A 17,632-nucleotide genomic window follows, 5' to 3' on the forward strand; every position below is an offset into this window, starting at 1 on the left:
ATTTCTTAGACAAGACACAAAGAGCCTAAACCATATAATGGTTGATATAATGGACTTAATCAAAATTAAAAACTGCTCTTTGAAAGACACCAATAAGAAATCAAAAGATGAGCCACAGAACAGGAGAAAATATTCAGTATACATGTATCTATCAAATAACTGATATCCAAAAATAGGCAAGGAATTATTACAATTCAATAAGACAAACAACCAAATAGGAAAATAGGCAAAAAAATTTGAACAGACAAGTCAACAAAGAAGATATAGTTTTTTAAAAATAATAAAAAAGAAAGAAAAAGGAAGACATACAAAAAATAAATAAGCACATAAAGATGCTCATCATTAGTCAGGAAGATGATACAAATAAAAACTGTGAGATATCACTACATACCTACTAGAATGGCTAAAACAAAAACAAACAAATAAAACCCTGACAATACCAAATGCTGGCAAGGATGTGAAACAAATGACCAGTCTCTCATATTGCTGGTGGGAATGCAAAACGGCACAGTAACTTGGGAAGACAGTTTGGCAGTTTCTTAGAAAGTTAAACGTACCCTTAACAATATGACCCAGCAATGCCACTCCTAGGTATTTATCCAAGTGAATTGAAAACTTATGTTTATACAAAACCTATATGCAAATGTTTAAAGCAACATTATTCATAATTGGCAAAAAGCAGAAACAAACCAAATGTCCTTTAACTGGTAAATGAAGAAACTGTGGTACATCCAATACAATGGAATACTACTTAGCAAGATAAAGGAACAAAGTATTGATACACACAATATGGGTATCTTGTTAAGTGAAAAAAGCCAGACCAAACGGCTATAGGGACAGAGAACAGATCAGTGAGAGGGACTGACTTCAAAGGGTAATTTATGGAGTGATGGAACTGTTCTGTTATCTTGATTGTAATCGGATACACAACTATGCATTTATCAAAAATAGGCTCAAATACCACACAGAGTAAGCTGTATTGCATACAAATTTAAAAAAAAACAAAAACAAAAACTACAGTGATAAAAAACAGATCAGAGTTGCTAGGGCTTGCAATAGAAGAACAAGAGAGAACAACAACAGAAGAGAGAAAGAACAAGAGAGAAATTTTTTTTGGCAACATAGCTATTTCATATCCTGATTGTGGTAGAGCTTATATAATTACATGTATCTGTCAAAACTCATAGAACTATACACTAAAAGAGATAAAATTTACTGTATGTAAAATTATACCTCAATAATGCCAAATTTCTTTTAAAAAAGATGCCATATATACTCACCAGAATGGCTAAAATTAAAACAGACTGACAACACCAAATGTTATCAAAGGTGTGGTGCCTCCAGAATTTATGTACTGTTGATGGGAATGTAAGATGGTACAATCACTATGGGAAAAGTTCTGGCAATAAAACCAAACATACACCTACCCTATGACCCAGCCATTCTATTCCTAAGTATTTACTCAAGAGAAATGAAAACATATATTCATGCAAAGACTAATTCACAACTATTAGTAGCAGCTTTATTCATAATAGCTACAAACTAGAAACAACCCAAATGTCCTTTATCAAAAGGTGAATAGATAAATAAAATGTAGTATGTTTTGGGGCCTCCCTGGTGGCGCAGTGGTTAGGAATCCGCCTGCCAATGCAGGGGACACGGGTTCGAGCCCTGGTCTGGGAGGATCCCACATGCCGCGGAGCGGCTGGGCCCGTGAGCCACAATTACTGAGCCTGCACGTCTGGAGCCTGTGCTCCGCAACAAGAGAGGTCGCGATAGTGAGAGGCCCGCGCACCGCGATGAGGAGTGGCCCCCACTTGCCACAACTAGAGAAAGCCCTCGCACAGAAACGAAGACCCAACACAGCCATAAATAAATAAATAAATAAATAAAAATTAAAAAAAGAAAAAAAAAAGAACTTCATAAAAAAAAAAATGTAGTATGTTTATACAATGGAATAGCAGTCTACAATATAAAGGAACTCCTACTGCATGCAACAATATGGCCAAAACTCATCAAATTGTAAACTTTAAATGGATACAGTTTATTGTATGTAATTTAAACTCGAAAAAGTTTTAAAAATCCAGCAGAATAAAAAATTCATTAATAAATTTGACTACAAATAACTTTTTAAAAAATATTTTGCATGGCAAATCCTGATCAGCAAGTCAAAACCAGTAGAAAATACTTGCAGCTTATATTACAAAGGGTTAATCTCCCTAACATTTAAAGAGTCTGCAAAAAATGTCAAGGGAAATATATCAAAAACTTCAATAGAAAAGTGGGCAAAAGACATGAACATTCTACAGAAAAAGACATAAAAATGACCCTCAAACATATTGAGATGCTCAACTTCACTCATGATAAGAAAATCCCAAAATGACATATGATACAGTAGGCACTGCTACCGACACCACAAAAAAAAAAGACAACCAGACTTCATGTGTCTCCTTGTGGAATTTATACCATCTATAAAACATTTATGAAAAAAAAAATGTACAAATACCTGAATCTAGATCTAACTACCAATTTATAGGAAATAGAGAAGACAGAGAAAGAACACATTAAACTATATCACAGAGATTCAAATAGCAAAATTCAAACTATAATTAGTTTCTCAGGACAAACAACATGGCTTCTTCAGAAATAAATTCCAAGGGAGCAGGGAGAAAGGAACTGGAGGAAGAACTTATAAGTTAAAAGACCTGAAAAGACATAATCACGACATGTGGGCCTTATTTAAATCTTGTTAACAACAACACTGAGTTATCTAAGGAAATTGAAAATTTGAATACTGCCTCATGATATGAAGGAAACAGATATATATTTTTTCAGCGTGGTGATGGTATTGCGGTTATGTTACTAAGAAAATGAATCCTCATCATTTAGAGGTATTTATTCATACAGAGGCAAAACATTATCTGAATACTCTGGAAGGAGGGCTGGATGAAGGAGGGATGGCCTGGGTGGGCAGTTGTCGAGGCTAGATGATGGGTACTGTAGTTATACAATCCTGTCTACTTCTGTGGAAGTTCACAATTCTTCATTACAAAAAGAAAGGTTAATAAGAACTTTTTTTCATGAGAAAAGTTCAAAGAAAGTCTATACTACACAGAGATACCATTTCTCATCTATGAGACTGGCAAAAATTCAAAAATTTGACAACCTACAATACTAGTAAGGCTGTAAGAAAACAGTAACTCTCTTATACTGCTGGTGGGAATGCAGAATGGTTAAGACCCTACTGAGATGAATCTGGCACTATTTAACATGTGCATTTACCCTATGACCAGCAATCCTACTTGCTACTGTAATTCTGAAACAACTTTATGTAAATGATAGTACTTCAGGTGCATCATAGGAAAATGTAAACATACTGATGTTATGATTATATTTAAAGTAAAATAAAACAAATTTTGTTATTAGGAACCTAGATTTTCACAGTAAGAGAAAAAACGTACAAATACAAAACAAAAGGAAAAATTCTATACAATGCATCTGAATTAGAGTTAGTATGAACTCATGATCTTTGAAAATATGATAGTAATAGAAAATCATCACTTTGCAATTCCAATATAATCACTGATTTAAGCAAGAGTCTTCAATGAATACTAATACCACTAGAAAACAGGTTGTTAGGGAACAGAATATTCAGTCTCAAAATTTCACCCCAGTGTTCTTACCAATTACAAAGAGGAAAATGTACGTATATGTATCTTCACAGCAGTGACATCTTACAGCCCCCACCTTTACCAAATGATTTAGCATCTAATGAATCTAGAAGCCAGGAACTAATGGATATCACTTCTCTCTAAATAGACCACACACTATATGATTCCACTGATCTGAAATATCCAGAATGAGCAAATCTATGAACACAGAAAGTAGATTAGTAGTTGCCTAGGAGTATGGGGGATGGGAGGGAATGAAGAGTTGCCTAGAGATGGGAGGGTACAGGGTTTCTCTTTAAGGTGATAAAAATATTCTAAAACTGACTGTGATAACAGTTGCACAGTTCTGCAAATATATTAAAAACCACTGAATTACACACTTTGAGTGTATTATTCCTCAACCAAGCTGTTTAAAAAAAAAAAAAAAGAATTATAATTGTTTTTTATCTTTCATTCCAGAGCACATCAGAAACCTTAAAAAACATTTCCTCTCCCAGACCTCTGAATGTTGTAGTGTCCCAGGGGATGGTCCACGGACCTCTTCTCTATTTACACTCAGTCTCTTGGTGAGCTCACTCATTCACATAGGTCTAAATACTGCTATCTCCAGCCCTGGACACTCTGCTGGACTCCAGACTCATGTATACAACTGCCAACTCTACGGATCCACTTACTTACCTAACAGGCCTCTCACACTTAGCAAACTGAGCCCAGATATACCCCCTCAGCAATCTGTTCCCCTCTGTCCTTCCCATCTCAGTAAACAGTCACTCCCTTCTTCCAGCTGTTCAGGCAAAATCTGGAGTCACACTTGATCAAGACTTCTTTCTCTCATTCCATGTCCAGTCCATAAGCAAATCCTACTGGCTCCATCTTCTAAATATATCCAGAATCCCACCATTTGCATTGCTGCCACTCTGGTCCAAGCCACCATCACCTCTTAGCTGTATTACTGCAAGGGCTTCCCTGCCCCCTTCACTCCATTTTCAATACAGCTGTCAGAGTGATCTCATTAAAACATATGTTCGAGTGTTTATTCAATATTTGCCAAGCAAATATTTAAAATTAATTTAATCCTTATAACAACAATTTTACAGATGAGAAAACCAAAGCACAGAAGATTTTAAAAATAACTTGTCCAAGGTCACATGATTAGGAAGTGGCAGAGCCAGAATCCAAACCAGGGGAATCTGGCTCTAAAGCCCATGCTCTCCAGTACTATAAAATGTCACTCTGCTCAAATCTCTTCAACTTTGGCTGCTTATTGAAATTACCTGGGAGTTTTTTGAAAATACTGATGCCTAGATTAGAGCATCCAGACCAATTAAATCAGAAACTCTGGAGATGGGATCTAAGCATCAGTACATTTTTAAAGCTCCCCCAATAATTCCCACATTCAGCCAAGGTTAAGAACCACTGTTTTAATGCAACCCCATCTCATTCAAAGTAAAAACCAAAGCTCTTACAAAGACATACAGGCTTCACCTACCCCCCACCCCAACCTGTCCCAGTTCCCCCGCTTGATTACTCATCTAGCCACTGACGCCGACTACACTAGACAAGCTCCCCACTCGGAGCCTTTTAACTCAAATGTCACTTTCTCAGGGAAGCCTTCTTGACGTCCCATCTAAAACTGCAAATGCTCCAAAGTGTCCTGCCACTTCCCATCTCCCTTCCCCACTTCATTTTTCTCCTTAGTATTTATTGCTAACAAACAATATCATTTACTTATTTACCTATTTCTTGTCTGTTTCCCCACACTGGAATGTAGGCTCCATGAGAGGAGGGATTTTTTTTCTATTTACTATTGTTTCTCCAATGCCTAAGACAGTGGCTGGAACATGGAAGGGACTCAGTAACAATTTGTTGAATGAAAAATTAAGGGACCCATAATTATTGCATCAAATATTAATGTTTAAGTTTCCAGACAGAAAGCCGCTTTTGCCTCATCTGATGAGAAATCGCCTAGCAAACGATTTAATCGACCGGTTTCCTTAGATGATGGAAGGAAAAAGGTTCGATACTATATTTCTGTTTGGATTTATACTTTCAGTAAAGCTAGTATGAGGTAAGAACAGATAAAACTGTGTAATTAAAACCTCCACAAAATCTATCCTTCAGCTTTACTTGTGCTCTAAGGGGGCAGTTAGATCATACAAACATTCATAAATTAAAACACACAGTTAACACTTCATCAGTCAGGAACCATGAAGTAAGTCAAAAAAATAAAAACAAAACAAAAATCAGAAAGAGACAAAAGAAAAAGAAAAATTAAATTCTGCACAGTGAGACTTCATTAGGCCCACAGGGCTTCACTACTGAAGTCCTAATTAGACGCTGAATGAGACTAGTCTTGTCCCAAAATTGTTGACAAACACAAAGCTTAAGGTATACAGACATCAAGGATCAAACATCTGTGGAGTCTGGCCCCAACACCCCACACACACCTCAGGGCTAGGGTACTCTAACCAACGTCTTACCGTCATTCCACTCTACACGAGCAGCTGACAGAAGAGAGGGGAAAAAATGACAAGTATTCCAAGTGTTCAGGGAGAAGGAAGGTGATGGTCACCCAAAAGCAGTGGTAGGGGGCCCCAAGAGAATCATTCACCAAGATCAGAAGTGCCTACAAGAAGGAGAAATTGTCACCTCTTTCTCCAGTTCAATGTCTGCTTATGAAGCAGACTGACTGCCCCTGTGCCTATCTGAGCAGGGGGACAAAGAGAATTGATGAGAAATGGCAGGGCACAGAAAGGGAGCAGACTTAAGCAGGCTGCAGGCCACCATTTGACAGCAAAAGGAAGTAAGTTTCCAGTGGATTAAGTGTAAATTACAGAAGGTAGCTGGACTTGAGCTGTTTTGCTGTTATCAAAAAATCTGGCTGCAGAGAGAAACCCACCTTACCCCCAAACATTCATAGGATCCAGCAAGTAGACTGAGAGGACAGAAATGAGGAGGAGGGAGTGTAGGTTGGTAAAGGTTTACCCACAGCAAATTTCATATCCAGGGACTGCGCAGTGGGGAGTCTCCCTGCAAGATCTCACCAAAAATTCCAGTTTGGAAGCCTACCACTAGACATTAATGGCTCGCCACTGTTAATCAAGAAAAGGCTTTAATAACAACAGGTAAGAAATAGTTGCCTCTTCTAACTAGTTTCTGTTCAAATACATCCACAAAGAGGGAAAAGAAAGAGGTATCCAGGGAGCATACCACAATCCCTCCCCACTCCAAGTGCTTCAGGGAGTAAGTGGCCAGATACTGGGTTAAAGGAGGAGTGGAGCTTTAATAGGAGATTGAAGGTTTAAACTGAAATAGATTAGACTGGAGCTTTTAACTGCTGTAAATGATAGAAAAGCTACCATTTGCCCATGAAATCATGAGGAAGCAGGGAGAGGGAAGATCCAACAAAGCATAGTTGAAAGCAGTCAATGTTGAAAAATATAACTGTCTTAAGTTTGTTCTCACCAAGCTCAGACTGCTCAATAACCTGACGACATACAGAACAGCATTACTGCCCTCAGTAATGAGAGGAACACCTGATGTGGAAATTCCCATGGGGGATTTACTGTACCCAGCAAGATGCTACATTACAAGTCCTCTGAGACCACTTCCAGTTCTAAGTGCCTGTGATTGTCCTTTCTTCAAGAAGAGGTTAAACTGAATCCAGAATCCAGATTTCAAGGGTTAAACTATTAAAGGCTAGGCTACCCGAAGGAGTAAACCCACAACTTTCTGAAGAATAAAATTATCAGACTGATAAGTCTGATAAGGGTTCCATGTAGGAAAAAGTATTTAAGACTTCAATATTTTTAAGACTCTAAAGACTTAAGTGTTAAAAAAATATCCTAAGTGACTTTGATTTTTCTTTTACATTCAACAGAAATTCCAGTTCAAAGAATGTTTATGATTTAAAATCCTCAAAATACCATCTTCCTGAATCAAAGCAATTCAACTAATCAGAGGCTTACCAAAATAAACAGCAAGCACATGTTTGCTTAAATATCTTCTAGAAATTACAAACTCACGTGTTCTTTATCATACAGCAACTACTGGGAAAAAATATCACTCAGAGTTCAAATGGTTTAATGTCATTCATTAAGCGTAACAAAATCCTATTGCTGCAACAAATACCAACAATTTTTATTTTTAAATTAAAAAAATTCCATACATTTATGTTTCTAAAAATAATTAAGCATTGCAGACAAGCATCTAAAGCTACTGAAAGTTTCTACCCTAAGAACTCTTTTCTGATACCCGTCAATAAATTTCCAAATGCTAGGTACTTACAAATGGTCAAAAGAATTAAAACTAAATGTTAATATTTATCTCCTAATAAAGCCATTTTATTGTGTCATTGCAGATCTAAATGAGAATCACCTTGAAATTTAAAATCAAATTTTAATATTATCAAAAGTAAAACGCTCAAGCATGTGAAAAAGTAATAAAGCTGAGGTAGTTACTGCTATAGAACTTGAAATTTTCTGTCTAATAAAGGCAGAGTGTGAGTAACTACTGTCACATCTGAATAATTAACTACATTTTATTCAGAAAACTATTTATCTTCCTCATTCTTAAATGACAGTTATTTAAACAAGAACAATTATTTAACATCAAACAGTACTTCAATGTCAAAGCCCGACTTAAATTATGCTAATAAATTACTTCATGGATTTCATTCTGGATTACAAATTATCGTCAGTAGAAGTAACTGTGGGTTTTGCAGTAGGAATGTATGAACTTTCAGGCTTAAATAAAAGTCTTTTTTTTAAAGCCGCATTAAATGTTTTTTGAGAAAAAGCCCTATAAAAAGATAAAATGTTTCCATCTTTCCCAAGTTATTCTCCTACGAGTTTTCAATATCACAACCTATATATTAACAACCGACATGTGAGTATTGCCCACAGTGACTTTTTAAAGAAAATAACTCTATGCTATTCTTAATGTCCTTAAACAATTCTAAAACGGTCCTTCCGGCTTATGAACTCATGGCAGTTTCCTAACAATTGTATACTTATCCTGTTTTACTGTCTCTCCTAGTCTATGACAAACTCACATTTACATACCACCTCTTTCCTATTTTGCTACATTGCTAAAACTAGGGGGGAGGGGGATACAAACCTGCTACTTCCCCCCCTTTCTCAAAAGCAACAATAAAAATACTAATTAACAAGATAAAATGAGGTATGAAGCAGTTTCAATACATATAAATCACATATCCTTAACGTCACCAAGTTATCCTCTGCTTACCACAAAGGACAAATGCATGGCCATATCCTTTGATACAGGTACACTCTTCAAGAGAATCCTGTCAATGGATACACTGCAGGGTTTACAGCGCTATAAAATAAATTAACTATTAACTCAAATTGTGCTAAGCTTAAATACTCTTGTTTAAATACATAAATATTCTAAAATGTAATTTCCCCTGGGAAGACATGGCCAAGTTAAGGATTTAAACTAACTCTACCTGGGGAAATATCTTTTGCCACAATGTGTTAATATGAAATTTTGAGTATGAAAAGCAATAGGCTTTTTAGTCAGAATGAACCTTACTATTTTTTAAATAACAATTCTTCAAGTTCTTCTGTGAAAAAAAATTTAGTTTTACAAAATGATTTTTTCAAGTTTTTCTCTCAATCATATAAAGCTTACCCCAATTTTGCTGTAGAGAGTTTCAATGGCATTAAACTAACATAGAAAGTGTGTAAGTTGAGTGCCTGGGGGGAAATAAAGCAGACAGATCAGTAGTTCTTGGATAAAAGACTATGGTATAAACCGCATAGTGCGCTATTGGTTCCAGTCGTTAAGCACACAGGAAATAAGATTTTCTAGCTAAAAAAACGAATTGACAAACGGAAACGACTCCGTTACAGCAAAGAAAATCTTATCAAAACCAACAACGATCAATCATAAAATAAGAAAACAAGCATTATAGGATTGTAAGGTGAAATCGGAGGGGGAAAAAAATGGCCCAAATTGCCTGACTATATCTTCTATAAGCTCCTCTTGGACCTGCCCCCAACAGAGCGATCGAGTTTCATTATTTAGGTGCCCAGCCGGGGGCAAATGCTCTGCTGTTGGGCACAGCATAACTAGAATTCTACCAAAGGCAGCAAACACGACTTTCATTATGACAACACTTTCCCCTCTGATGGACTATCCAGGAGAGTCAATAGAAAGCATCTGAAATAAACCACAAACCACTCAACACAGTCCCAAAGCGGTGAGACTGGCAGCTGGCCTCTAAGCTTAAAGACCTGGGTTCTGGTCGCCTCCTTGGTCCTACCTGCGTGACCCTGGACAAGTCACTTCCAACCTTCGCACTGGTCACTGCACCATTAAGGTGCGAGGGTAAAGCACTAATACTGCAGGATGCTAGGGCACAGGGCGGAGTCGACTTCTGACTCGGCGAGTCCTAAAGTGAAAGCGCATTAAAATAATACAAGACGATGCCCTAGGCAGCTGAGCCCCCGTGAGCTCAGCCCTGAAGTCGAGCCATTCGACAGGCGTCGCCCGCCGGGAATCCCCCGACAGCTGGCCGGCCGCGCGTCCGGGAGGAGGGCGCGACGGTACTTTTTAGCAGAGCCACCGCACGGCTCCTCGGCGACGGCGACCGCCGCCGGGCTCCCCACCCTCCTCGGCCGGACGCCGCCGAGGACCGAGGTCAGGAAAACAATAAAGGAAGGAGCCGCGGGAAGACGCCGCCGCCGCCCCCTCCCGCCACCCAGAACTCGGCGCGCGCAGGTGAGCCGGCCCCGCGGCCTCTACCAGGTGCAGCCGCGCGGGCCGACCCGCCAGGAGAGAGGCCTCGGGGGCGCAGCCCGGAACCCCGCGCCCCCCACCGCCCGCGGGCCCGCACTTACCAGCGCCCGCCGCTCCCTCGAGCCTCCCAGCTCGCTTCAGCCGGCGCCGCGCTCCCGGAGCCCGGCCCCGCTCACTCCGCCCCGGCGCGGCGGCGCTCCTCACGCCGACTTCACGGCGGCCCTCGCCCCGGAGCACCGGCGCCGCCGCGGCCCCTGGTCCCACAGGCACCGAGCTGCCGGGAGCGGCGCCCACGACGGCCCACCCGCGCACTGCGCACGCGTGCCCGCGCTGCCTCAGCCCCCAGACGGCGGCAGAGATTCCAGAGCGGGCACTCCCAGCCCGAGGAGACTACAAGTCCCGGCAGGCCCCGCGCGGGTCCAGGAGGCGTGGCGGACCGGGTTAGGGGGCGTCTTCCTGGTTCAGGGGCGGCGACCTCGGGCGCGTCGGGGGGGACCGCGCGCGGAGCGCTGGGCCCTTGCGCTGCGGTGCATCCTGGGATTCGTAGTTTTCGAGGACCACGGGGCTTGGCTCGGGGTTGGAACTCGGGGTTCTCTTGTGTCACCGCCTAGAACTTCCAGGCACAGGGATCTTTAAAAATAGCCTTCATTCGTTTGCAGATAATTTGTTTGCAAGCTGTCCCATAATCAGTCCAGGAAGTATAAATTCACAGGCTGCTGTGTGTCCTGGGGAAAAACGCTCTACAGCTCTTCGCGCCAATTCTTCTAACAATTTCTCTCTCCCTAGAACTGTATCTGCACCTCCTACTTAATAGGACACGAGGCTTAGAGAAACTTAAAGAATGATTAGTCGATATTCGATTAGTCGAAAGACTGGAACATAAATATGTATTATCATGAATATTTATTCATAAATATTTAACCTGTTTGTTGAGCACGTACCATGCCAAATCCCGTTAAGAGGCACTAGACACACACTTGAGAACAAGATAGATGCCGTCCTGACCTCATGGAGTCTGCAGTCTGTAGTGGGAGCTAGTCCTTAAACTAGCAAGATAAATACAGATTTTAATGCAATGGAGAAACTAAGCAAGTTAAAGAGATAGCCGGGGAGGAGGGGCTCTTTAGAGAGGGTCGTCAGGGAAGGCAGTCTGACGAAGTGATTTTTGAGCTGAAACCTGAAAAAAAGAATCATTCAGGTACGCAAAGAGCTGGGAAAGGACTATTTGCCACGAGTTGGACAGTGCATGGCGCACACTAGGCTTGCAATAAATATTTGTTCCGTTTGTGTCCTTCTTCCTTTCCTTCTCCAACAAAATCTTTAGGAACACCTTTCAGAACATCCTTCCTATGCAAAGATGTACAGGAGACAAATCAATGTCCAGCAGCAGGACAGGCTGTACGTGTACAGCTGCTAGGACAGAAAACACAAGGTAAATGCCTACGAGCCTGGCGACATGGCTGGAACCTTGACTACTTAACCCCTTCTTTATTTGTGAACTGGTCAAAAGTCTCAGCACTCAGGCTGGCCTCCTGACTCGCTTCTGTTTATGAGGTAGAGAATCGGATTTGGAGTTTGCCTCCATTAGGATTCTAAAGGAAGCTTAGATATTATCTCATCAAAATCAGAGGTGGAGTGAAAAGCAGCCCTAGACTTACCTGTGGACACTTACCTTTGTGACCTTAGGCAGAGGGTGACACTTTACCTTTCTGATGCTCAGTGACCTCAACCGCTCACCTTACAGAATGTTCTCAGAGTCTGATAAGCTGATAGAGAGGAAAACGCTCTCCAGCCTGCGTGGAATGCTCCCGCCCTGGCTCTTTCAGACTGCTTGTCTTCAACATTTCCAGGATGATTGTTCTGTTATCTTTTGAGAAACCTTAGCTGTGTAGCCCTGCTGACAACTGTCTTCCCGAGGCCTCATTTCCTCATCTTTACAATGCTTGAAAGGATTTGGCCTCATCATAGTTTATAAACTGGCCAGAGCTGTTTCCTTTTGTCCACACAGTGGGTTTTATTTTTAACTGAATGTGAGGCTAACAGTTAAAAATAGGGAGATTTCACATAAAAACCCAGGTGTCACCTGCCTGATCTCTCTGGATATTTGAGCTTGTTGTCCCTGGCTAGGGGGTCTAGAAGGGTCTCCAGCTCCAGAACCCTAGAAGATTCTAGATGGGATATTTGGGACATATTTAAACTTAAAAAAAAAATTCCTTGTTTATCTGAAATTCAAATTCAAACTTAACGTCTTGTATTTGATCTGAAGACCCTAGCTCAGAGATCAGACCACTGAAGCAGAGAGCTCTCACTCCCTCCAGATGGGACCCAGAGGGAATCTTTCTCCTGGGTGTTATTATCATTAGACATTACTGACTGAGTGGTTTTAAATTATTCCTTTGCTCTTTTTGCCTAACAAGCCCCAAAGGTTGTTTGACATTGACAGTCACATTTACAGACAATGAGGAAAGCCAGAGAAGTGACTCAAGTTGCCCAAGGACCAAAAAACCAAACAAACAAACAGAAAACAGCAAGATGGATGAGAGAAACCACTGGCCTCTGACTTGAGGAGGAGCTTGGCTAGCATTAGACAGGTGAGTTGAGAAAAACCAAACAAACAAACAAACAAACAGAAACAGAAAAAAGAAAAAACAAACAGAACAAAACAAAAAAACACTCTCTGCTTTTCCTCTGGTCTTTTTTTGGATGGAGAAGTTTATTACATAACAGTGCTTTCAGTGTTATTTTTTTTTTAAAAAGTATGTGGAATATTCCCTTATTGAAATTACAGTCTGGGAGCAAACCAAGAACATTCAGGACCCACAGACAGCATTGAGGAATGCTGGACTATTCCATGGATACTTGTCATCTGAAGAAAAGGGAGAGGACTCTGAATTCAAGAATCTGCAGTTTACCTTTAAAACCTCCTTGTCATCACCATCATCCTGCCTTGCATGTGCAAAGCACTTGTATGTTTCCAGCAAAAATATTTATTGAGCCCCTTCTGTATGCTTACATGCTGGGCCCTGGATCCTCCAGACAGGCATTAGCCCCTCTGACAACACAAATTAGAACAGTGAGGTCAAGAGAATGATCCAAAGTCACAGAAAGGGACTGAGCACATGACTTTCCCTCCCCTCACAGGCACTTCCTAGCTCCTTCCCTGCTCTATTTTTTCTGCTTTATTTTTTTCTCCTTAGCAATGATCACGTTCCCACACATTATATATTTTACTTATTTATCTTGTTTATTCTCTGCGTGTCGCACTAGAATGTAACGTCCACACCCACAGGGATTTTATCTGTTTTGTATCCTCAGTGCCTAGAACAGAAATATTTGTTGAATGATGGATGCCACCAGCCCGCTTTATGAACAGAGTCAGAATCAGAAGTCAACAGAAGGAGCAACTCCAGCAGTAAACTCCTGTTTTTACTAGAAATCAGAACGCAGAGAGAACAAGAATCAAACATGAATCAAACATTCTCTGAACCCAGATTTCTTCCTTTCTTATTCCCTCCAGAAACTGGGTAGCAAAGAGTTAAAGACAGCTCTTTCTTATTTTTCAGTGTAAAAATGAAACTCACACCCTGGGAAGGGAGTTGGTGGGGTTGCTTTTGAGGTTAAGGAGTCAGAAGAGTGGCCCTCCCATGTACCTGGCCTTAGCCAAGCCACATAGGAAGGGTGATTCTCAGTCATCACCCAGGATGGGGTGGGATTAGGTGACCTGCCCAGAATACAGATCAGGTAACTGATTCTCCTTCTGGGGCTAATTCTTGTGTCCCAGGGCTGGAACACAATCCTCCTTCAGGGAGGAGCTCTGAGGGACCATCCATATGCCATGCTTACTGAGGTACAAGAACAGGATTTCCAAAAGGTCAGCAACCAATCTCGAATTCCAGGCTCACAGAGGAAAAAAAATCGAGGGTCAGGGGAGATGATTGCCTCCAAGACCTTTAGAGAGCAGGACCACCTGCCCTAGGTGCACTTTCCTGCCTCAGGACGAACAGGCAACAAAAAAGGGAACCTGGCACTGAATATCGCCTGATACCGCAAGACCCCTAAAGGTCCCCAGCAACCCATGTGATCTCTGGGGTCTGGTGAGGTTCCAGCCCCATCAGACACCCCAGTTAGGTCATACATTAATTATCCTGACTACATGTGGCAGGTCTGGGATTCTGGGAAGCCCTAAAATTGTGGCGCACACAATGCCTGGATCTTCCAAGCACGTGGACTCTTGCTCCAGTGTGGCGAGAAAACTTGAAAAGGAAGATTTTCTGAAGCCAAGGTGCATGTCCAGGGCCACAGCCGGGTAGCTAATTGCCATACTGAAGTGGGGAACATTCAAGAGGGTGAAGGGCTCTTTCCAGACAAGGCTGGGGGAGGATCTGGGAATGAGTCCATCTTGGGCTCTGGGAATTCCTCCTCAGACCCCGGCAACTCACCTGTCTAATGCTAGCCAAGCTCCTCCTCAAGTCAGAGGCCAGTGGTTTCTCTCATCCATCTTGCCGTTTGTCAGAAGTGTTTGTTTACATTCGACAAGAACCAGTGCCTCAAGTGTTCGGGAAGGCTGACGTGTGCCGTGCTGTGACCCCCAGGGGAAGGGAAGCAGAGGTCACAGCTTCCACCAGCTGACACTATGGACACAAGCAAAAAGCCTGGTCTCCGGAGTCCATCTGAGCTGACTAGCCATGACCTTGGGCTTGTTACCTTATTTCTCTGAGCCTCAACATTTCCTCATCTGTAAAATGGAGTTGATAACAATTCCTACTTCACAGCCTCTGCATACGTCTTAAATGAAATAATGCACGTGAAGCTCTTAGCCAAGTGCCTGGCACACATTACTGGCTCCATCAATAGTACCTTGTTTAGCCCAATTCCTGAGCCCACCTGAGCAAGGTGGATGACACATTCAGAGTCTCTCACCTGGGTATGGGCAGTGGGTATGCTGGGCAGTGGGTATGCTGTGGACCGCCCACATATCTGGATGACCAGGATAGAAGTACTCATTGTGGTCTAGGACCTTGGGAAATTTGATATGGCTGGGGAGCAGGGCCATGTGGATATGGTGCTGGGGAATAAGAAGGGGCTGATTTGGAAGGACCCAGGATGCCAGTCTTGGGGGAATGTGATGACTGATTTTATGTTTCAACTTGACTGGGTTAAGGGATGCCCAAATAGCTGGTAAAACATTATTTCTGGGTGTGTTGATGAACGTGTCTCTGGAAGAGATTAACATTTGGATCAGTAGACAGAGTAAAGAAGATCACCCTCTCCAGTATGGGTGGGCACCATCCAATCCGTTTAAGGCCTGAGTAGAATGGAAAGGCAGGGGTAGGGTGAATTCACTCTCTCTACTTGAGCTGAGACATCCATCTTCCCCTGCCCTCAAATATTGGACCCCTGATTCTCAGGCCTTTGGACTCATTCTGAATTACACCACTGGTTTCCTGGCTCTCCAGCTTGTAGACAGCAGGTAATGGGACTTCTCTATAACTATGCAAGACATTTCCAATAATAAACATCCTACCATAACTCTATCTATCTACCCATCTCCTATTTGTCTTTTTCTCTGGAGATCCCTAATACAGGGGGACTTCAATTTGCTTTCCCAAGTATCCCCCCACCCCCTTCTCCTGGCCACAAAAATACATAAATATAATTAGATTAGAGCAGGATTGTGACGACTTCTTCATCATTTTCAATCATCTTCGCTCCTTCAGAAACATTTCACTTTCACCTGGAACCACCCCCCGGCCCCTCCCCCATCTGCAGACCTAACAGCAGGGCAGCTCTAAAAATAGCTTGCCTTCCAGACCCCCTGGCACGTAAATACATCTTTGTTCTCGGCTGGCATTTAATAACTGTACTTTATGGTGAAACAAAAGCTGTAATCAGAGTCCAACAATGGAAGCTGCAGCCAGCGCTGAACAATACTCAGAATTCCCATGGTGATCCCCGCCCCCAATCCGCAGCTGTGAGAACCAGAAGTCTCAAGCATGAATTCCATTCACAATTATTTGCCTGGTCCTAGTCCCACTGCGGCTTATTCGAATCAACAGCTTTCCTGCCTCCTCAGCGGGGGTTTCGGGGCTTTCGAGAAGCTGAAAAGGGATGCCAAGCTTGAGCCCCTGCCAAGAGCAGCCTGCGCAGGTGTGCACGAGGGGGCTGGCCCTGAGAAGTCTGCACGGTCGCTCGGTGACAGGGCCAGACTGCCCCGAGGCTGGAGGCTTCAGCAGCTGTCTCAGTACCAGCAATTCATGCAAGACTTCCTTCAGATAAAAGAGAGCTTTGCACTGATTTTCTTATCCAGCACTGCAGTCTGTGCATTCCAGGATAAGCCCAGCAGCTGGCTTCTCCTGCCAGGTTCAAGTCCTAGAACCTCAGAGAGAGAAGGTCTTTAAGAGGGACTATTCCAGTGGGTCTCAAGCCTTGTTGCATGTTAGGATCATTGGGAGTGCTTTAATAAAATTCTTAGGACAAGACCCCATCCCAGACCAATTGAATCAGAATCTCTGGCACTGAGGAATTGACCTTAGTATTATTTATTTCTTTTTTCTTTTGTTTTGTTTTGAAGTATAACTTAAATATAGTGTTATGGGCTGAATGTGTCCCCCCCAAAATTATATGTTGAAGCCCCCATTCCCAAAGTGACTATATTTGGAGATAGGGTTTTTACGGAGGTAATTAAGATTAAATGAGGCCATAGAAGTGGGGCCCTGATCCAATAGCATTAGTGTCCATACAAGAAGAGACACCAGAGATCACACCTCCCCAAAATGTGAAGACTCAGCACAAAGGTGGCCATCTGCAAGTCAGGTAGAGAGCCATCACTAGGAATGGAATCAGCCAGCACCTTGATCTTGGACTTCCAGCCTCCAGAACTGAGAGAAATCAATTTCTGTTTAAGCCACCCAGTCTGTGCGGTATTTTGTTACAGCAGCTGGAGCTAAGACACATAGTAAAGTCTACAGTTCTTAAATATACAGGCCAATAAGCTGTGTAAGCACGATCCACATCAAGATACATTTCTCACACCCCAAAAGTCTTCCTGTGCCAGCCAGAGGTAACCACTGCTTGATTTCTATCACCATAGATTAGTTTTGCCTGTTCTTGAATTTCATGTAATTGTAATTACACACCATATTGTATACTCTTTGGGGTCTAACTTCTTCTGCTCAACATTGTGTTTGTTTTTGTGTTTG

At 42.0% G+C, this 17,632-nt stretch overlaps 1 protein-coding gene across 10 annotated transcripts in view; it reads right to left on the bottom strand.

Moving 5' to 3' along the window:
• The window catches only part of PLEKHA1 (pleckstrin homology domain containing A1), a 58,668-nt gene extending 47,857 nt beyond the window's left edge, over positions 1-10,811 (bottom strand). For 3 of the 10 annotated variants that reach the window (XM_057530680.1, XM_057530687.1, XM_057530685.1), the window contains exon 1: positions 10,535-10,808. The gene's annotated coding sequence lies outside the window, so the exon portion shown is untranslated. Of the gene's footprint in view, positions 1-8,918; positions 8,939-9,957; positions 10,015-10,534 lie in introns of those variants that run through there. The other 7 variants (XM_057530682.1, XM_057530684.1, XM_057530678.1 and 4 more) reach the window with 5 other exon arrangements.
• Between the last annotated feature and the right edge of the window lie 6,821 nt (positions 10,812-17,632).

Source organism: Balaenoptera acutorostrata, chromosome 16, assembly GCF_949987535.1.
Source record: "Balaenoptera acutorostrata chromosome 16, mBalAcu1.1, whole genome shotgun sequence".
NCBI classification, from domain to species: domain Eukaryota; kingdom Metazoa; phylum Chordata; class Mammalia; order Artiodactyla; family Balaenopteridae; genus Balaenoptera; species Balaenoptera acutorostrata.